The sequence below is a fragment of the Gallus gallus genome, chromosome 6 (assembly GCF_016699485.2).
Source record: "Gallus gallus isolate bGalGal1 chromosome 6, bGalGal1.mat.broiler.GRCg7b, whole genome shotgun sequence".
NCBI classification, from domain to species: domain Eukaryota; kingdom Metazoa; phylum Chordata; class Aves; order Galliformes; family Phasianidae; genus Gallus; species Gallus gallus.
Window position 1 is genome coordinate 13781357 of NC_052537.1, and position 22694 is coordinate 13804050.

Genomic DNA, 22694 nt, shown 5'->3' on the forward strand with positions numbered 1-22694 from the left:
AAAATTCCATGGAGAGTCAGACCAAGGACCATAAACGTAATTCTGCCTGCACTGAACAGCACTGACCTCAGTACATTTTCCATGAGGGATGAATCACAATACAGCATTCTACTGCAGTAACTAAGTGTCCGTTGTTTTTTAAGATCACTAGGAAACATTTGAGGTATTAATAGTCCCCATGGCAGCTTCCGGAGTGGCTGCAAATTAACATGATCTGATACTGAGGTCCTTAACAATTTGGATTTTTCGTGGACTAGTGCCATTAGCAAGGGTCAGAGTTCTGTCTTACTTTCATTCTCCATTCATTATAGTATCTGTATCTGATCTCCTCTGACACAGGTAGAATAGTAGCTTTATACCTGTTACTCTCCAGACAGCCACCGGAACCTATGTAATAAGTGCATCTCTACAATCAGTTTGTGTTTTTGTGCGTGTACATATGCACTTAATAGTCATATGTGCTTGAAGAACATTATTAAGAACTCTCACAAGCTTTCAAAAGCCAGAAACTGACAGCAGAGAATCTGAGGCATTACAAATTTGTATACCTTGGTGAAATTTCAGTCTTTGGTGGATATATCAAAGGAACAGCCTATATAAGGTGTTCTGCCCAGATGGGATGGGACTTTTCAAAAAGATGCAGTGATCCTAGGAAAAAGCACACAGCAATTCTTGGAAATGGCTGCACAGTTTTGACTGAGATATTCCAAGATGATTATGCATGAAGCAGAGTCCCTGAGTAGAAAACATGAGTATAAACAGTTAATATTCGGTGAAAGCTGTATGCAGCTGAAGACAAAAGCCTATAATGGGAAGTGTCAGGCACCTTAATAGGTAGCAATATAAGCACAACCTGTAATAAATTAGGGAGGGATAGAAAATGAGAATATAAACAAATTAACCATGACTTAAAAACCTCAAATCGCTGTCTTGTATTGCCTTGCCAAAAATAAGATTTTTCTTACTAACAAGTACAGCATTTTTACATGACATATTGAGAAGTATATTTCGTTGTGGTCTATCTTGGAGGTATCGTAAGTATAGAACCGTGTAATCTGGCTGTTACCATGGTAACAACTGCTTTCCTAAGTAAAATCAGAAGGTATAAGTCAAGTAAAATCCCAAATAATTTCTCATGACATAGGTTGGACATATTAAACTGCACCCTTAACTTGTTGTATCCCACTTCTGTCTGACCTTTCTTAGCCCTACATGTGTTTCACATAAGAATCAACAAAATGAATTTTTCCCACATTAATTGAAGTAATATATCCTGGTACGGTAGCACAGATTTCTTCACCCCAGCAGTAAGTGCTGAACTGATGGGCTCTGAAGATCTCTCTTCTAGAAGGCATGCCTTCCTAACGCAGGAATCCATCTAATCAGATAAGAACTGTTCAGGTGATGCACAAGTTCTTGAGGGCATCATTTTACAATTTTCATGCTGAGCAAAGAAAGAATGGCCAAAATAACATCAATATGCCAAGTACAAGGCAGTTTGTTTGTTTTCTATATATAAAAACTATTTTATGCAGACAGATAACTCACAACACTCAGAAGAAAAAAAACATAGAAGAGAGATTTGAGAAAGAATTGCTAAGTCTTGCTGTTACAAATACTCTATTTGCAAATGTTAAAGAATATTATCTGCTAAATAAACCTTCAGCTTTTACTTTGTACCTCTAAGGCTCCAGTGTCCACAAAGCCACTCTAAAGAAACCCAATAATTAACTGTGATCAAAAGCTATCACATACAACTTCTGTCTCAGTACTATTCCCTGAGCACGGGATACAGACTACCAGGTTATTCTTCTCTTGAACAGGGGAAGCTGAGTTGAGGTCTGCCTCTTAATGCATGTGTTGAGCTGAACAGCAGGCTCAGGGGTCTTACCATCACATTCCCTGCAAAGAATTTTGGTTTTACAAGCTCTAATAATCTTTCTTGCTGATACTTAGCACATAAAGCCTTTGCACCACAAGAGTTGAAGATTTGGTCTGAGATGACATATTGCTTAACACAGAAAAGGAAAATGGATTAAAAATAAAAACACCACATTTTCTGTAGTCCCACTATGAAAGTAATTAAAAGCAGCAGACAGGCCTGACGATACCATTTTCTGTTAGGTCTGTAAACTACAGGCAATTACTCTGGATGAATGTGACAGGGGAAATTTAAATCTGAACTCTACCCTCAGCCAATAAATCTTACATTAGCCTTTTACCTAATAAGAATGACAACTCATACAATGCTGCTGTGACCCAGAAAGGAAAAAGATTAAAGAATTAGAGGGAATTTCAAACCAAATGTTGCCTTTCTCTATGAAAATCAACGAGTTTTGCCTACTTTCCCTCAGCATAAAGGTTATGTTCAGCCAGCTGGGAAACACAAACTCTGCCACGTGGCTTAGGGGATCAATTGTTGTCAAGAATCTGTTACTGTTCCATACATGCAAAGCTGCTTGCAAGTACATCAACGTTAAGAAAAAGAAGAAAAAGCAAAACAAACTGTTGAGTACATTTGAACAATACGTAAGCTGAAAGAAATTGTCATCTGCATGAAAACTTCCACATAAACAGAAAAAAGGACCTTCAGTAACTCATCAAATAAGCTATTCACCATGAATTATTCACTCAGTTTTACTACTAAGGCTGCCATGTGCTTCAAGTCATGCAGATCTGATAGGGAGATGTAAACCTGGGAATCGGGGTTGTGAAGGTCTTGCCTGCTCTTCTATTTTCTAAGAGAGGAAATGAAGTTTGAATAATTATATTTTTCTATTTTTATCTTGCCTATTAATCTCTTGGCTGGATTACTGAGGGATGCACTATCTCAGCTTTGCCCTTTCAATGGCCCATTTCCTCTGGAAGTCACTAAGGGAAAATTTTCCTTTCAGTTGTAGTTTCCCCCTTTGTGAATAGAATCTCTAATGATCAGAGGAGCCTACAAGTGAGTTAAGTGCCTGTGGATCTGAAGACTTGTTTTCAAGACTCTCCCCTGTTCATGAAAGAAAGCAGTCCAAAGAGAAAGACCTTCATGCAAAGTTTGGTGATAATATAATAAGGAAGGGAGAAAGTAAAAAAAAAAAAAAAAAAAAAAAAAAGTAGTGAGAGCCACCTAAGAAACAGAATGAAATAGTGATTAGAACACAAATAGCTTCAACAAAAAATCCCTTGCCCTTTAGTAATAATTTTAAAAAGAAAACAGTAAGAGTTCCAAAATATATCATGATCATACAGAAAATGTAAAAACATGTTACTCCAACATGGAAGACATCTCCCAAATCCACAGCCTCAAAGTAATTTTTCTGAAGAAAGAAGATCTTTTCTTTGTCCTTACAGGTTTTCTTCCCGCAGGAGGCTGCAGAAAATATTCTGCATGCATGGAGCTGCAGGTAACAGCAACTTTAGTGACTGACAGCAGCACAGACATTACTCCAACTAGTGAAGTGTTGTCTGCATTTGCTGGAGCTCTGCAAAGAATGGTCCATGAAAAACACTCTGGGTGTTTCTGGAAGAGAGATGGATATGTGTGCTAACACCTGCTCCCTTCCTCCCTAACAGATGAAAAGCAGGTGGGAGTGGGGTTGGTAACATGATTTACTAAATCTATGAATATAGATGTGTCATCATTTAGGAGAAAATAAATTGATCACTAAAATATTCTAGGTGATTTCAAATTCTCAGGACAGAAGATTTGGGGAATAAAAATGTGTGCTACATAATTATTTTTCAACATCTTTTACTTGCGAGAACATTGGCACTGAACTGGAAGAATGATGGTTGGTCATGGGAGGCCATTATAATTCCTCACTCACATAATATGGATGAGACACCGCATTTCTTTTAAGAAATTGATAAAGTGTCAAGCTGAATCACTATCTGAAACAGAAAATGCCATGTTCCATAAGGAAAGTAGGCTCATGTTCAAAAACAAAGCAAAATATTCAGTGATATCATGTTATCTCCATTCTAGGGTTTTGATCACAAACTTGGTAGCTTGAAGTAATCTTATAAATAGTTTGCATCTGTTGTTGCTGGTTACTTACAAAGGAAATAAAGTATTTAAACCCATTCTCCTTCCTGCAGATATGCTGTCTGCTGCTGCCCCTGCAGTGTATTCATTCCACATGGGAGAAGCATTCGGGGCACAACTGAGCAGTTGGTCTGCACACTCAGAATGGCAGTTCTCCCTGGCTGGGTGAAACCTCTAGCAGGTGAAGCATTTTGGTAGAATACATCAGGAAAGTCGGTGGCTGTCCAATTTAGAGAATTTTTCCATACTATGTTTTATCTTGTTTCCTAGTGCTGCAAGTGACAATATAGTATTAAACTAATAAATACATATGCAGGACTTTGTTACTTAATATTATGAGGTTAGTAGTCACGGTTAATGCCTACATTTAATAAAATATTAAATATGTTAGTGCTACTTTTGAATGTGCGAAAAGCCTTGCCAAATAATTATTCAAACCAATATCAGTACTGATACTGTTTCTTGGAAAATGCACTGGATGGTGACTTTTTAAAATAATAAATGCCTATAGAATTATTTGTTAGTACTAATGAAAATCTGGCACTATGTGGTACACCAACTCTAAACTAGGAGCAAGTATAACAACATCGATATCGATGGACAAATAGATAATGAATAAATATATGAGCTAATATATTAAAGTACCACTAAATTCTTTGCACTATATTTACAATAATAAAAGAAAGTACTTGGTTAAATTGAACATGAACCAGGCAATCAAATTAACATTTATCTAGTTTCATCTATTTTTCCACCTGTTCTATCACAAAGTTATTTAGATTCCTTGTTTGCAGTTTCTACATCTATTTTTTTAATAGAAATATTTTTCACCATTGCCAAAACTTCAGATGTATATTGGTTGTGCTGAAATTAATGCTATTTATTTCCATGGAAACTACAACAGACACAAAGTGTATAAAAACACTATTTGATAGAACAAATTCTCAGCTACAAAAAGCTATTTTTCAACACAGTCACCACCATTAGCTATGCACTTTTGCCAGCAATGAGCAACAGCCTGCATACTGCACTCATAGAAGTCTATACCAGTGGAGGTACCCCACTGTTTCACAGCTGCTATGATAGCGTTGTTTGTAGGAAAATTTTGCCCATGCAGCCCATCTTTCATTGGCCTAAACAGATGATAATCAGAAGTTGCTAAATCCAGACAGTCCAACCAAGATTGGCCATGTGCTCCATAGTCTTCAAACTGAGATGGGGCTTGGTGTAATTGCGTTGCAAGAGAAGGATTGTCATCTTCTTCTCTCATATGACTATGGAAGTTAGAGTCTTCAGCTTAGGGAGCATCGTGATGTAGTTGTCAGAGTTGATCCAGAGTTCCAGAAAATCCAGAAAAAAACAGTGCACATCATTACCCACTGAGAACTGTCTTGGACATTTTCTTCAATGGAGAATTCAAGTCACCTCTTCATGGACTGCTGTTTTGACTTCATCTCATAGTGGTGACCCCACATCTTGCCACCGGTAATGATGCCATGCAGAAAACTGTTACCTTCAGACATATATTTGTTCTGTAGGTTCTGACAAACTTGCACATAGCGTTCTTTCTGTTCCTGCATGAGCATTCCTGGGATCCATCTGGCTCAAACTTTGCAGTATATTATTATTGCCACCTTTACTTCCAGTACATTGAAGTCAACATTCAGTTCCAGACACAGTTTGTAGGTCATAACCTACTAATTTACATGGATGATCTGACTGGAATGACCTGCACTTTGTGGTGTGATAGCTGTTTGTGGCTGTCCAGAACGTGGTGTGCCTTTCACGTTGTTGTTGTCTCTGTTGAAATGTACCACCTGCTGCCTCACTGCTCTAAAATCCAGTCTTTGGTCTCCATAAAAGCTCAGCAAGCATCAGTGAATGTCAATGGGTGCCATTTTTTTGCATGGAGGTATTCCGTGACACACCTTTGCTCCATACGCACTTCCGTTTCAGATACCATTTTGTCAGATTTCCCCTCTGCTGCCATCTGTCTCATGGCAACAAACAGTAATGGAATATTTTTGAGAAGGTTCAATCTCTACTGCCATATCACCGACATCCACTTCTGATACTGGGAGTCGACATAATAAAATAGGAGGCATTACTTTCAGAGCAGCCCTCATAATAATGAAAGTACAATAGTACCATTTTGTCCTGAGGTATCTGCTTATGATGGAAGCAGGCAAGGAGTGAGGAAAGAGAGAGCATATGAACGAGTCACTCATGATGGACTGATTTAACACAGTCATAGAACTGAACCATGACTGAGAAAAAGAATAGCAGTGAACAAATGTAAGTAAATGATACCAAATTTGTTTTCAATTTGTACTTCAACAAGAAAAAGGTTTCAGAAAAATAGTTGAGTTGCCTAAGCGTGATACTTTACAATGCCTTCCCACAAACTGTGGAGTACTGCTTCCTGGCAGAGAGATGACTTGTTTCTCAGAAAGGCATACACGTGCACTTAAAAATATATAGTTTGGTTGCACGTGAATATGTAAGTTCTGATAAGAGAAAGGTAATATATATACATTAGCAAATTATATGTTTTAATTTACAATTAACAAATTTTTATTAGATGATTTTCGTAGAAAGCAGTGCTTATATTCTTTGAAAGAATATGAACACTGTAAGGACTAGAAAATGTTTTTTACATCAGATTTATACAGACAATTTTGGCATTGCTTGACTGAGTAGGGAAGACTCTGTACAAGACCGTCTGATAGAATATTTTGAATGGGCTCAGGCATCCAAATGCCACACAAAATAAAGGTCTAATGGAATCATTTCTAAGCCCTACGGTTCGTAGTACCAGAGCCTGGCATACTTTCAGGACCTCTTTCATCAGGGTTATCCCATGCCATAGGAGGTCCTGCTGTTCTTAACAGCTTTAAGTGACTTTTCAAGTGAAAACTGCTAATCTGGAAGAAAGGTTATGCTTGGAGAATCCTCACTCAAAGGAATATTTTCCACCAATATCTTATGTTACATGTAGAATTTAGGAGAAAAATGTACGATAACGGAAAACCTAGCATAGCATTGGTACGCCTGCAGCAAGAGGCTGACAGCTACTTGAGGGTGGCAGCATGTGAAGGAGGGTGGTTCTGCTTTATATCATAGAAAGACCTGTGGTAGTTTCCCTTTCACTCTTCCTGACAGCCACCGTAATCAAACCACATTCTCCTCCAAGCACTGCAGTCCACCAGCAGAGAAGCACCACACTGCTTTCAGAGCTGATTGCTGCCAACCAGATGGCAGAGACTCAGCGTCCCCTGCATCTACCCCATGGGGCCCAAGTCTGCTGCTCAGCACTGCCCTGAAGGCTGCAGTGCCCATAGCAGAGGATGCTGTCACCACTGTGGCAATCAGAATTTTGGCCACAGTGTTCAACATCCATCAATAACATCACCAAGTGGCAGGCATCTAACAGCAACGGTGGAGGTCACTGTTACTGGTTGCTTTTTCATAAGGATGATATTTTGTATACAAATATACACACTTACATGAGTATATTAAGAAATGTATACATCCACAGAAGCTAAACAGGAATGCTAGGGGGAAGTCAGCAAGCTGCCACTTGCTCTCAAATTTCCTGCCATGCTGCCACGTCTGGTGCGTGGGGTTTCAGGAGGTTTGGCAGGGAATGCACTATGGTCCATCTGCTCACAGCAATGCCAACAATATACCAGGTTTCAAACTCTATTCTTTAGCAATGATGTAGTGTTTATCATTCAAGTACAATGTTTTCCTACTACTTAATGCCGATTTGTAAACTGTCTCATTTTAACACTGCTTGCCTGAAAATGAAAGGAAACACCATGAATGACTCTCACAGCACAGCCTGTACTGCAGACTGGAGCGGGCGGGGGAAACCCTTTGTTGTTGGCTACAGCTAACTTGCTGAGCAGAAGAAGGATCTACATCTAGATTTGAATATGTGAATAATTCCATCAGTAATAGAAACACGTATCCCCCCACTATGTATTAATTTCCACTTGCTACGCTTTCCCCCATGCTGCTTTGCATCTCTATAAGTCTTCAATTATTATCACTGAATCAGTCACACAGTGTACACTCTGACTGTCATACGGATCTGCATCAAGTTCGCAGGAATACTCTCACACCTATAGTTTATCTAGACTGTTTCTATGGTTATGACAGATATATTATTGCTTTTGCTTAATTATATACCTAGCTCTTGAATACTCTTTGTGATCCTGTCCCTAGATTAGACTTCGCAACCGGGTCTGCTGACGTTAACATAAAGAACTAAAATAGTTATTTTCTTCTGAACTGAGGGAAGCTGAAGGCTTAAAAGAGACAGAACAATAAACACCAGTGGCCACAGATGGCTCACAAACACTGATTTAAAGAGCAACAAAATAGTATCAGTCCTAAACTATTCTGTACATGGTATTTTGGGAGATAGAAGTGTTTCAGTAAGTATGCTTCTGTATTTAAGCCAATTAATAACCATCTGAGTATTTCTACAGATTTTACTGTATTTTGCATCACACTGTACCATAATCACACCTAGCAGAGCAGTGGTCTTCTCCGAGACCTTGCTTTTCACAGAAAATATACTTGCTTATGCAAAAGTATGTTTAGGATTTCTTGGGGGTGTGGGTGGGGTAAGGATGAAAGCAAATTCTTTCTGATGTCCTGGAGGTATATGCTGCTCCAAACCTAACTAAACTTATTATAATACCAGCCAAGCTCCATATGAGGGCTGCTCTGAGAGTAATGCCTTCGATATTATTATGTTGGCTTTTGATGTCAGAGGTGGATGTTGGTGGTACTACAGTGGAGACTGAACCTTTCCACCAGAATTCCATTACATTTTGTTGCTGAATGACAGATGGCAGCAGAGGGGCAGTCTGGCAGAATAGTGTCTGATATGGAAGTGCATATGAAACAAAGGTGTGTCATTGAATTCGCCCATGCAGAAAAAAATCACACATATTACTGAACTTTTGTGGAGACCAAACAGTGGATTTCAACACAGTAAAGCGATGGGTGGTGTGTTTCAACCATGGCAACAGTGGCTCACCTCCACCGGTGCACAATTTTACAAGTGCTGAATTCAGGCTCTTGTTAATTTCTGGCAAAACTGCACAGCTAATGATGGTGACTGTGTTGAAAAAAAATACTGCTTTGTAGCTGAGAATTTGCTCTATCAAATAGTGTTACTGTGCACTTTGTTGTAGTTCCCATGGAAATAAGTTGGAGCCATTACTTTTGGAGCAATTTGAATGCAAGCCCTCGATATTTCTCAGTACATTCATGGAAGCATACAATATCAACATCAGATTCATTTTGCATATCATTTTGATACAATTACTTTACACCAGAAGCTACTCTTGCAGCATCCGTTCTCTCACCAAGACATGTAATTTGGAATAGTACTGGGAAAGAACGCATAAGTGACAATAGATCCTATTCACTGTACTGTACAATGGGGATGCTGCAGAGACCCAAGATTTTCAGTCTCCTCATGCATCTTCAGTGGTATAAATTTGAGTTCTACACACAGATCAAGAACCCAGATGGACCTTATTTCATATCTACTTGGAGTTTAGCACAGCTCCACAAACTGCCCTGACAACTTGAGTTTCCTGTGGAGTTATGTGCAGAAGGGGAAGGTGACAAGCACATCTGATCTTGAAATGAATAGGATATACCTACAATATACACAGCATTCATTGAGAGTAGTCCTACATGAATGAAGATAACTTCACTTGAAATGGAAGAGTTCAATTTACACGAGGGCTAGAACAAGGGTGGGAGAGGAAGACAAAGAAAATTAAAAACAAATAATAAAGAAGGATCAATAACATATGAGAACAGAAATGAGAGAAACACACTTGAGACAAGAGACTCGAGGTACAGTAAGTTTCCTGCTGGACAAATAGAGCATTAAATGTATTGGAAAGACAGTGAGAAGTATTGACTAAGAACCTGTACTTCAGTAAAAGAAAAAGCATAAGGAACATATGGCTTACATGTTAAAATAATGATAAATAGCATCTTAAATTTCCATTCTGCCCTAAAACACATCAGAAGAAGACGTGGCAGGAAAGCTGCAAGCTGAAGTGCAGGAACTGCTTAGCAATCCACACAATAGGCAAAGGTCAGGAAGAGAGGGACCATCACATTCAATTTAAAGCATAAGAAGAATTTAGAAAGGCAGAATGTAATTACTCAATATGGAATCTAGCCAAGCTACTAGAAATATCAATGTCGCTCTAAAGGCCTTTAAGAGGTAAAATATCAGGTAAAAAATAAGACTGGGAAGATTATACATTTCAGATCCAACAGCACAAAAAGAAAGTGCACTGCAGAGGAAGAAAGCAAAGCTACACAAGAGGTTAAGCTAAATAACAAGAAACTTTCAAGTGAATTAAGAATGCGAGGTCAGTGAGGGAGACAGTATGACAGTCCTCTAAGAGGTAGGAACTATAATTTATTCACGAGAAGGGAAGAGGAGCTGTAATTCAAAGTGTACTTGGAGCCAAGAATCCAAGTGTAAAGTTCAAAAATGACACATTCTGTCAAAGAAGTCGGAAAGAAACATACTACACCAGGTCAAAGCATAAAAATGTAAGAAATGACTTGGAAAAATCCACCAGATCATATTTGTTTTTAACCAAATCCTTTGCCTTAGCAGGCAGATATGAAGCCAGTGGCGACAGGAACATAAATAAAGTTATAAGTACATAACAGTGGAAACAGAGAAAGTCCAAAATAAATAAAATTAAAATTAAGCATTACAATGGAGCACAGAGGTCAATAGTAGGTGCTTTTCACAGTAAAAATAATGAACTAGACTGAAAAAAGGTAATGCAAAGAAAGGCAGTGCAAAGTACCAAATTTCCTTTCTTAAGACAGTGAGCCTAAATGAAGCTTTCCACCCCCTATTGCTGTGGTATATTAATGGAGGAGAAATGCATGTAAAAGCACAATATTTATAATAATAATTATAAATGAAAGAAGTGGATACAGCCTGAAAATCCAGCCATGATATCTTTCTGATATGCTCAAATTAAATACATAGGAAAGTGGAGATTTTGTGCAGAGAAACATAGAATTGCCTGTGTTGAAAAGAACTTCAAAGATCATCCAGTTTCAACCCTCCCTGCTACGTGCAGGGTCGCCAACCACCAGACCAGGCTGCCCAGAGCCACATCCAAATTGGCTTTGAATGCCTCCAGGTATGGGGCATCCACAACCGCCTTGGGCAACCTGTTCCAGTGCGTCATCACCCTCTGAGTGAAAAAAATCCTCCTAATATCTAACCTAAACCTCCCCTGTCTCAATTTAAAACCATTTCCCCTTGTCCTATCACTACACACCCTTGTAAACACCCATTTCCCCTCCTGTTTATATGCTCCCTTCAAGTATTGAAAGGCTGAAAGGCCGCAATGAGGTCTCGTCTCCCCAGAGACTTCTCTGGAGAAGATTCTGGTGACCAAACTGAACAAAGCAAAAAAACAAAACAAAACAAAACAAAAAAACAGGGAAGAGACAGGGAAGACGGGAAAGGCAAAGGCAAAAAAAAAAAAAAAAAAAAAGACGGGAGAGGGGGAGGAGTATAGGAAGATTCAAACAACCTGGCTAAAGAAAAAAGTCTCTTGATGGATAGAGAGGCCCAGAGGAGAAGCTCACTGTAATCCCTGTAAGGAAACTGTTTCAACCACAAAAATAAATAAATAAAATAAAATAAAAAACACTTCTCCATGAAAACTTGCATTTGTTCCTACAAGTAAGACATGATTCTGGATGGGGACTTTTAGAGAAACTAATTGCCATAATGACTCTCTGAGCACTTCCTCACTGAAGAGCCCCTTTATTTTTCTTCTCGAGAAAACCCAACTGTCTTTCAGGCAATAGAAATCTGAATTTAAGAACCAACAACAACTACCCTAATTTTCCACATAGCTGTAACATTCATTGCTCAAAAAAGTACCATTATTGAAAACCTTAAAGTACACATGCAGAGTGACCCACCAATGGCAGAACCCACTATCATCCTGTTGGGAAGCCAACTGATTTTGCATAGGATATAATAACTAAGGACTTGGAAATAAAGATGGTGCCATCATTCAATTAGTTTTAGCTTTGCACTGCAGCAGCTAAGGGAAATTCTAATCAATACAGAGAACATTCAGCTTGCTAAACATAAAGCACTTTTCATACAAAGCTGAACATTTTTCTCCTTGTCACACAGAATTATCTTAATTATTGTTTCAAGGAACAGCTTTACATAGAATCATCTAGTAGTCCAAAATGCTGCTCAGAAACTCATCACTGGAATAATTTATGATTTTTTTTTCCTAACATCTTGGGCTTGTTTGATATGCTTGCCATTTCTCGCTGACAGGGAGGTCGATTAAATCACATTTATATTGTAAACGTATGCATTGCTTTTTACCCTAGGCGGTGGATGAAGAGATACAGAGCCCCATGGGAAAAGCAAGCCAATCCACTTTCATATTGCAAATTTCTGCTGTTCGGAAGAAATGAATGGTTGCCAGGGAGAGCTGGGAATTACTCGAGGATGCAAAATGTTATTTTAGAATCCTTTGATAGAAGTTTTCTTTCCCCCACCTCACCATTTTCACATCATCTACTAATGCAGCTCACATCAGTTTCTATGAAAACACTGAAGGAATGCACTTCACTAGCATTCTTCAGAGGATCTGTATAAATCAAGCTTTTACTCTTCCTGCATAAAGCAGCCCATTTCTTTACTTTTGCAGGGAGAGGCAAGCAGGGATTTGTAACATTTTCCAAAGCATTATGTCTCCCAAAGATCATTCGAGACGAGGAAGGTCACCACATGTTTTTGAACTAAAATAAAGTGTTAAAAATGGGGAGGGTAAAGGTCATTGCTCAGGGCCATGGAAAAACGAGGCCGTGCTATCATTAACATAACAGAAGTAATTAGGAAACATTCAGCTTTTATAAATTATGCAAAGCACTCAAATTACAGTTTTTAAGATTTCTACCATAACAGAGATAATTGGGAAATATTTACAGCAACAGCATAACCTAATAAAGTAACCCTTTCATATCAGAATACTGTTCCACTCATACTTTCATACCTACAACAGTGAGAAACAAGTAGTTTTACCTGAATATCTTTATGGAAAATGATTCATCTCAGAACTAACACCAGCAAGACCGTGTTAGTATTTCTCCTTTACTTAATGCAACATGAAAGAGTCGATCAGTCAAGCAACAAGGTAAAGGACTGGCACTTTACAAGCCTAAGAGCTTTTCTCTAGTCTGTGGCAAATACTCAGTTTATCTAATTTAACCTTAAATACATATGGCCTGTTATTCAGTGATTATGTTGACTCAGGGCCAAATCTTATGACAGAGCTGATTCCCACTTAGAATCCCGAAGAACTGGAGAGCACAGGCACTTTAGTGTTTTGAGGTATGAGCTTGGTTCTCTGTTTAGTTTTAGAATGCTTACATTGGCCAAATATTAAAAAATAAAATGAGTGCTCTAAGAAAAATTAATGCCTAACCATCCGTTGAATGTACCAGTGTGTCTTTGCTGTATACAAATAATATGAATCATTGAGTTCGGCAACATCTGTGTTTGTTTTTGAAACAATAAGAAACAAAAATCAAACTGGGGGAGATGGGTGGCATGGAGGCAAAAAGAGGGAGGTTAGGTTTGAAATCTCATAAAAGTCAAAAGACATAAAAATTCAACCACTCACCATTTCAGAAGGTTAAGGAGATATGCAAATTCACTCATTCATTCGTCTGTTTGTATTGCTTGTTCTACTAAGTGAGTTACAGTTTGACACAAAGCAGCCTCAAGTCAGTGGAAAGATTCCTTCCATTGGCCATTAGATGTTCTGTAGGAAATACATCCTGATTTTTGATGACAGCGCAAAGGATTTACATGTAATCAGAGAGATTCAACTTGTGAGCTGCAGGAGAGAAAGACAAAGAATAAATTCTGGTCTACCACAGCTTTAGTAAAAAGTGCAGAATACAACTTAGTAGAGATTTATTGTACGTCATCCATCATTTCTCCTCCTATAAAACTTCACAGTCAAATATATGCACTGTATAAACATAACAATAAAAGTAGATCTGTGTAAGTTCCTGAAGCTTTTCTACTTCACCAAAAGTAAAATGTTTGCAAAACAATTGCAGAACTCACATACATTTCTGCTACTGCCATAACTCCTATACTTCTGCAATTCTAATGAAAATACACTCACAGAACCTTTCTAAGCTATTACTGTGTAAAGCTCCAACCAGGAATCAGAACAAAATGCACTTTACTTTTGTCTATCTTCCATATTTATCTGGTTCTTGATTGTGAAGTTCTAGCATTCCACTGCTACAGTTCCTAAGCACAGAATCAGACCCACAACCAACTACACCTAATCCCCTGATGAGCGAGGTGCTTTGCTGAAGAGGCATGTATAAAAGCCAGCCAGCATTGAACAATGCATAAAAAGTTTACAGTGTGAATAAATATTAGCATTTCCTTTACCAGAAGTATTAGCTTTCCAATGTCTGTTTTCTGTTTCTTTCATCTAAATGAGTGTTCATTGTTCGCTAATCTCTTGCGGTTCACATGTTACAGTTGAATTCATACTTTCACTTTTCTGTTAATGATGACGTCATTAAAATTTCTGAGGACACGCACACTATGAAAATGTCTCCAACTGGTATAATTCAGAATAGTGGAGACAACCAGGGAACTGTGGGACTTGTTGCATATCTGGCTCTGCCACTGACCAGCTACACGACCATGGGAAAATTGTTATAGTTGTCTAAACCCATTTCTTCTTCCCTCATAGTTTCTTAGGTACCTTTGGCATAGGAACTGTTCCTATGTTGCAATAGGCAGTGATCATTAATTTTGCTGGGTGTTGGTAGGTGCTACTTTAATCCTGTTTGCAATACTAGTAATAGCACAGGGCCTTCAAAAACAAATGAAATTTCACATGTTTCTACTCTTGTTTACCCAATTCTAAGTTGATTACCAAAATGGCAAATATGACCTTCAGTCATTGCCAGGTAAGTCATGAGGTTATTGCATTGATTGACAAATCTACTGGACATCAAGATTTGCAGTGATGGAACTCAAATACAAATCATTCAAAGCTAGTGAAACTATGGCTTAAAAGACATTCAAGATAATGAAATCAAATAGAGAACAGAGGCTCAGATTAGAACATATTTCATTACTTCCATTCTCCCTTCTGCTCCAAATAAAGGCAGCTTTCCTCTGTTGGTCCTGTGTGTGTGAAAGTGTGTGAAAGACAGAAACGTTACTCTGTTTCACAAATAGATTACTCTGGTTGCACTTCCTGAGCAAATAGAGAAGCCCTGCAACTTTACCAACATAATATCTTGGAATTTCATCTCCGGCAGCCCTATTTGTAGCTGTAGGCTATGGGGACCTATCTGCAGGCCTGCAGCTGGTCTGCCCATCTGAGCCTGCCAGAGGACACTGCTGTACCTATGGCAACAACACTTCGTGTGAATTAATTTAATTTCTCCTTACACCTGATTCCTATAAATATTTCAGTCCTGGTATTAGGGCCAAAACATGTTTTGCTATTTCCTACACTTGCATCCCCAATTGCTTTAAGAGCAAGTGGTTGAAGCAATTCACCTTACACGCATACTTTCTGACTTCTAATATCCTACTAGTGTCCTGTGCTGGCAGAGACACGATCCACCTTTGCCACTCACAGACTTCCAGTAATAGAGGAATTCCCACAACAAAGGTTTTGTAATACCAAAAAGAACTCTGAAGCTGTACAGACACAGGTTCCAAGTCCTTAGTCTAACACAAGCACCAGTAGTCTTGGAATAAGTTGCACTAAAGTCTACATGAATACCATGGCCAGGACCTGAGTCTCCTGAGCTGAAATCCAGTTGCAGATCAATTTATAAAAAAAAAAACAAAACAAAACCAACTTCAACATGCTTTTTTCAACTTTAAATCGTTTAAGATAAAAAGAATCTTTGAGTGAGCCACAATCCTTTCTGTCTTCAGTGATTCCCAGTATAAGTGTGACCATATAATGAGCAACATTTGCTCATGTAAATAAAAGCTGCCTTGCCTGGTCCCTCGTTAGTACTAATTCACCTGTCCTTTGTTTTCAGCTGCTGGCTGAGAGGAATAGATGTAAGTTGTATTCATTATAGTCCTCATTATGACTCTTGGTACAAGAGCAAGTCATCCTAATTGTAAGACAGATGAGAAAAACAGCAGCATCCTGTAGGATTATGACCTTTCCAGCATTTCATATTTTGACTTGCTGACCATTCCATCTGCTTGTTACACACTGCAGGGAAGAGAAGAGTAGTCATGCATGACAGTAACTAGGCAGAAGGGTGGGGCAAAATTAACCCATTGAAGCAAACCCATGTGATCTTAAAAGCCTCTGTTAGGCACACTCTCAACTCCCGTTAAACTACCAGGACTAAACCTGCTTTGATATTATTAGAACAATATGTTAGTAGTAGCAAGAGGCATTTTTATGAAGACTAATAACTTTGAGGTCTCATTCAGAGATCAAGGTTCTTTCATGAAAAAAGCAATGATGGATTTCCAATCTGGTCAAAACTTTGCAACAAGTGACAAATCCTGTTTAATTCCTTAGATATTCATTACGATAACCCTAATCCATCTTGCATTAAGAACAGAATAACCTGCAAGCCTGTATCCTTTCTCTTGCAATTTAGATCAAATCTTGAATAGGTTATGAAATCTTTCTATCAGAGATCTCAAGATACTCTCATATCATATGAAATACTATAATATTACTGTGTCACTAATGTCTCAGCACATTTATAACTTGGCTTGAAGACAAAAGCATAAAGATTTGGTCTTTCTCTTCTTTCCTGCTGTACTGGTAAGTGGTAACAACATTACTTCACATTGGCTTCAGTTCCTGAGCCAAAATTTCTCTGTATTCACAAAACTAGGGATGAGGGAAAAAAAATGAAATAAAATAAGGCATAGATAGTCTTCGTCAGGAGGGACACAAAAGATAGACTGATGGTGAAAGTTGCAATTTTACTGTATGAGTGAAGACAAACCTATCTCTAACAGTGTGAGGAAAAGGTCATTTTTTCTGCATTTACCAAAGATGCGTTTAGAAGGTTTCAGTTCTCCCATTAAAACATTTCACTGAAGCAACATATTCCACTACACCTAATGCAGCTAAATTCAGCCCTGTGGTCATTCTAACTGTTCCCCTCTGTCATTAAGTACAAGTTTTTATCTGCCCTGGGATACTATTTAGCAGGCAGCACATCTCTGCCTGCAGATGTGTTTATCACCTCTCCTGTATCCACCTGTGTCCAGCAGCCTGCAGTTTTCCCCTGAAAAAAAGTTTCTTTAACCTGAGGTATACACTGTACAAACACATTTCTCCAAAATAAAACTGCAATTTCTTCTAGCCATAGAAATGAAGAACTATGACAAAAAGCATTTCAGAACAATTCTTTCCACTTCTCTCCTACCCCTAAAGACTGCCCAAGCCTGGGAAAAAATCTGAGAAAGGTAAACCTCTATGGACAGATATGGCCAAGGGCTATGAACAGGAATAAGACAGGTAAAGGAACAGGAGGAACAGCTGCATGACTGAAGTTCAGAACAGAGTAAGAAAAAAAAAACACAGAGAAAAGCAGCTAGGAGTCAGATATATGAGAAAAAGTATGTATACAGTACATCAGAAAGTAACAAATGAAGCAAAATCTTATGGAAAAAAAATAAACAGGCAGTCAGTGAAGAGTCAAAAAAATGAGCAGGAGAGGGTTACAGCAGAACAAAATTCTAAGGGACTGAAAGAGGAATAGAGCCACAGGAAGGCAACTGAATTTAAGGTGTTGAATTTGAGATGATGGTGGCGCAAAAGGAAATATTCAATACGTAGTTAAAGCAAAAAACTGCTCAAATGTGACAGGAAGGTCAAGAGGTAGACATAAAAGCAGAGCTTATCGAAGTTACAATACTAGCTTTGCAAGAATACGTGTCACAGTGTATGTATCCACATGGGAAAACTGATGGAAATGCGACTATCAAACCAAATAAGCTTTTTTTCCTATTTTTCCCTCTTTTTTTTTTTTTTTAAAGGCAGCAACAGACCATTATTTTGACTTCTCAAAGTCTGAGAAAGCTATGCCTTCCTAATTGCTCTTTGCCTAACAATTCAGTATGTAAATAACTCCAGTCATAAGGAATTAATAATCCATAAGCAATGAAGTTAAAATTAATTCTCTCGTGTCTCATTTTCTTCTTTAAAAAAATACATAATACACAGTGGAAATGAAAATGGCTTAAGCTGTTTTACACCAGTTAAATGCATTCATGTTTTCTATAGTGTACTCTCTTTGTATGAAAACTGTTAAGTCTTATTAATATTACTATTTAATAAGATTAGTAAAAATTAAACTGCACCATTAAAAAAAAAGAGGCATGTTTCCTTTTGTTTACAGGTAATTAGGTAATTTTAAAATAGAACAGAGAAAGAGATTAATTAATTGGGGGAAGGGAAGGAAAGATTGGAGAGGAAGTGATTGGTACTGCATGAATAACTATTAACAGACACATAGTGCTCCTTTATATATTCCAGTTCAATTGTGGCATGTAAAGTACAGTGAAATTTAAGTGCTGAGAATTCTGAATGGCATTAAATAACTAGCTTTCTTATGAAGTAAATCCCTTAAGTCTTGTTTCACCATTGGGAAATTTACAAGAATTGCAAGAAAGACGGTACGAGATTTGGAAAATCCTAACGTCCCTTGTAAGAGAGATCTTACAATGATGTTTCAGATATGCATACAAAACCTGAAGTGGTGAGTCTGTGATAAATCCAAGGCCAGAGCGCAGAACCCCCAGTGCTGGAGCGAGTTGCAGTGCAGCATCTGAAATTGTCTCAGGGACTAGTTCTCACGTGACACGCTTTGTTTCTCTAAAAAGCCTTTGATATGTGATTGGCATTGGAGTATGTGACTTACTGATGCTTATCATATAGCAAATTAAGGGTATATGTAACTGCAAAAAGGTCTGATCCCGGTTTCAGCTAAATTACAGAAGCAGGATCTAACACAAGACTTTGTTCTTACCAGAGATTATAAAAGGAAATTTCAAATTAAAGAAATCAGCTACTCTGATGCATGCTATGAAATAAAAACTGAGAGCAGCAGGATGAATAGAGAGAACTAACTGCAAGCAAAACATACTTATTTGGTGAGGATTACTGCAAACACAAAACGTGCACAAATCATTGAGCTCAAAAATTGTGGGGACAAAAGCCTTTTGTTTTATTCTGAGAAAAAGGACTAAAGTTACTTGTTAGTAAGAGAGTAGCCTGTTAGTGATGAATCTAAGCAGACTAGATCAGCTCCTACAGATCCTATACATATTGCACGCAGACTAGATTCCTTCAGCTCTTCATACAGAGTAGAACAATGTATTTAACTATAAACTCACAATCTTGCCAATTCTTATTCCTGAAAAACTTACACTAGATTTCAGACTGAATTCTTTAGTTTGCAAACAATACAAAGACCACAGGGAAACCACGTCTGTCCCTCCCCACCGTTACATGTTGTGATAATTACAGTTGAGACATGCGGAGCCTGACCTGCACCCGAGTGGCTGTGCAATGGAGTCCATACCCTTCCAGTTCTTCACCTTTTGCCTAATCTTGCTAAACTGTGCCTGAATAGTATCTTTCATTAAGATTCTTTGTAAGTCAAAGTACAAACAAACTTTCTCAGAAATGATCCATCACTGAAAGTCCTTTAAGGGAAATCCCCTTCTCTCACTGAAAGCTGCCACAGGCTCAGAGGTAGAGCACACACTTTGTCTACCCGAACGAATGTGGAGTACCTCTGGCTTACTGAGCAATCCAAGTGACTCTGACATGCGACACTTCCAACTCCTGACCAGTAAAAACAAAGTGAATTGTGGATTCTGAGGTCTGAATCATCACATACACTTATTTTGTTTGTTTTTGAGGATGGGTGCAAAATCATAAGAAAATTAAAATATCAAAGCACACAAGTCTGGCACAAGTCTCTCTTAACATATAAAGGCAAGCAAGTTTGTGTAATATTTTGCTGACAAGTATTTTTAGTTAAACACCACTGAAAGTTGATACCAGCATATTCGAACACTGCTGGACACCAGTAATTCCAATAAAAAGAAGTACTCAAAAATACATTGTGAGAAGCTGATGTGTTATGTGAAAGTGTTATGTCAAAGACAGTTCAAAAACTTGCACATTATTAATTTTGCATCCCTACTGAATACTCAGATGTGGTCAAATTAAAGATAAAACTAATGATAGTAACTCCTTAGGATTTCAGAGAAAGTTGTGATAGTAATAAATTAGAGCACAAAGCCATGTGAGTGCCCAGCTGATATGGAAGACATCAGGGTGCCATCTAACATAATAACAACCAAATATACATCATTATTTCAGCCTCAGCTTAGTAAATTATATAGCTAAACAAAGGAAAAGAAAAATCTGAATTAAATGGACCAATCTTATATCTTCATATTGCCTGTCATACAGTGTCTTTTATCTAACATTTTGCTATTTACCATTATTAACATGCCTTTTATGCTAGATCTATCTCAGCCAAGAGAGTAAATGTCAGGTTTTGCCCAAAAGACTTATATATTCTTGTTATGAAATACCAGTCAATTGGTCACAACAATTTGAAGAAACATGGAAATAATCATACTATCTTGAAAAGTTATTTTTATTATTAATGACTATTCAAAAATACCTCTATTAGTTAAAGTATTTTTTCATTACTAACTTTGCTTTACAGAATTTAAAACCTTATTTTCAAAAGTAATCAAATAGGACAAGATTGCAAGTTCACTTTCAACTACTGGTGCTACAAGAACACTTCAGTAGCTCCCTATGCTAAAATTCAGTTTTACAAACTCAGGTGAGATATTTTCGTTTGGGCATGCCTACCATCTTCTCTAGGGCAGCCAAGAGAGTACTTTCTTCCATGTAATGCCTTCATTGCTAATAGACTGTTCATGTACCTCCTGACACTGTAGTTACCCACAAAAGTCTACATTCAAATGAATCAATATCTGAGGATTTTTACCGTGGCTGTATTTCCTAGGTGTACCTGGTGGAAGTCTATCAACATTAAAGAAGTTAATTAGTCAACTGAGAGCTGGAATCTCACCAAGCTAATTTTTGCTGTCAGGGATAATGATAGATTTTTCAAGCCTTAAACCAACAATTGGTGCAAAAGATCAACTCACTAATGATTGTCAATTAGTCGTGTGACTGTTGACTTCATTTTTCTGCCTTTGAAAAACATGTCATACTCACTCAACAGCAACCCATGCCACCTGTATTTTGCAGCTGTGAAAATACAGATATTTCAAATAAATCCCCAGAGACAGCAGAGTTAAATGTTTTTTGGTAAATAGTAAATGCCTTATCACTGTCATGTTACTAACGGTATTCATTTGCCTAGAAAACACAGTAGAACATTCATAACTACAAAATAATCTAAACATTTCTGACAGTAAGTTAAAGTATTCATTGCAATAACTTAGCTACATTCACACAAGAACTGAAAAGAATATTTAAGAAATTGGAGGCTGCCTCTCACTAAATACACTTTACAAGTCATCTGCAATAAACATGAGGTCATCAACCTTCAGAGTATGTTCACGTAGGTAGTCAACAATCTATGATTCATATGAAAATCTTCGTGTAGTTTTTGCATGCATCAGTGTTACGGCATTACTTCTAGCATGTCACTGTACAAGCATTTGGATGCTGCTTTTGGCAGCTGATTTGCTGAACATATTAGCACCTACTCACTCTAAAATGAGCTAAGAGTAAATTGTAAACCTGTTTACCAACATGGATTGCATAAAAACATATAACTTCTTGGAAATCTCTATGGTGACAATCAATAAAATAAAGACCTACATTTAATTCCTGAGATGGATTTAGTGTGGTTAAAATTTCCATGCTTGTAATTCAAGACAAAAACTATTTTTTACACTACATTTAGATGACTTTACCTGTATAATAGGTCTTGATAGCGCTTGGCAAACGCTGACAGATCATGGGCCCACCTTACACAACACATATTATTTCCACTTCCTTTCACCTTTTCTATAAACTAATACAGTTACTAGGGAAATTGAATACACATGTTCTCATTCAGCCTTAAACATCTACAGTGCTAGTAATAGCAGAAGTGGCAGAAGGGATCTGTAAAGGAGGTCAGCACGTCAGAAAGTGAAAAAATAAAGAATTTGACCTTCATCTTGATTCAAAACATTCTTTAGATTAGTAAATGTTTTCTTTCACAGGAAGTCATGCTACTTCCTAAATGCCTCCTCCACTGAATTCTATGGCCACAACAGCTCTGGCTTACACCTTAAACATTTGGTAAATCAGCAGAAAAAGAGGTAAGTGATACAGATAACATGGCATAAGAAAATTCACTCTGAAAAGCTGATCCTATAGACACTATAGGCAATGAATAACAGCATAAAAGCAAAATATGAGAATATTAAATTAAAAGCCTAACTCTTGTCTCTAGCTTCACAGCCAATATATTCATCATCCAAACTATAACCTGTAACAAAACCTAGGCAGAC

The 22694-nt window shown here is 37.8% G+C and overlaps 1 long non-coding RNA gene across 5 annotated transcripts in view; it reads right to left on the reverse strand.

The window, feature by feature from the left end:
- Positions 1-22694, reverse strand: part of LOC101750098 — a 485027-nt gene that overhangs the window by 380819 nt on the left and 81514 nt on the right. For all 5 annotated transcript variants that reach the window (XR_005860763.2, XR_006939548.1, XR_006939549.1 and 2 more), the window contains exon 3: positions 13771-13986. This is a non-coding gene — a long non-coding RNA (uncharacterized LOC101750098). The remainder of the gene's footprint in view (positions 1-13770; positions 13987-22694) is intronic.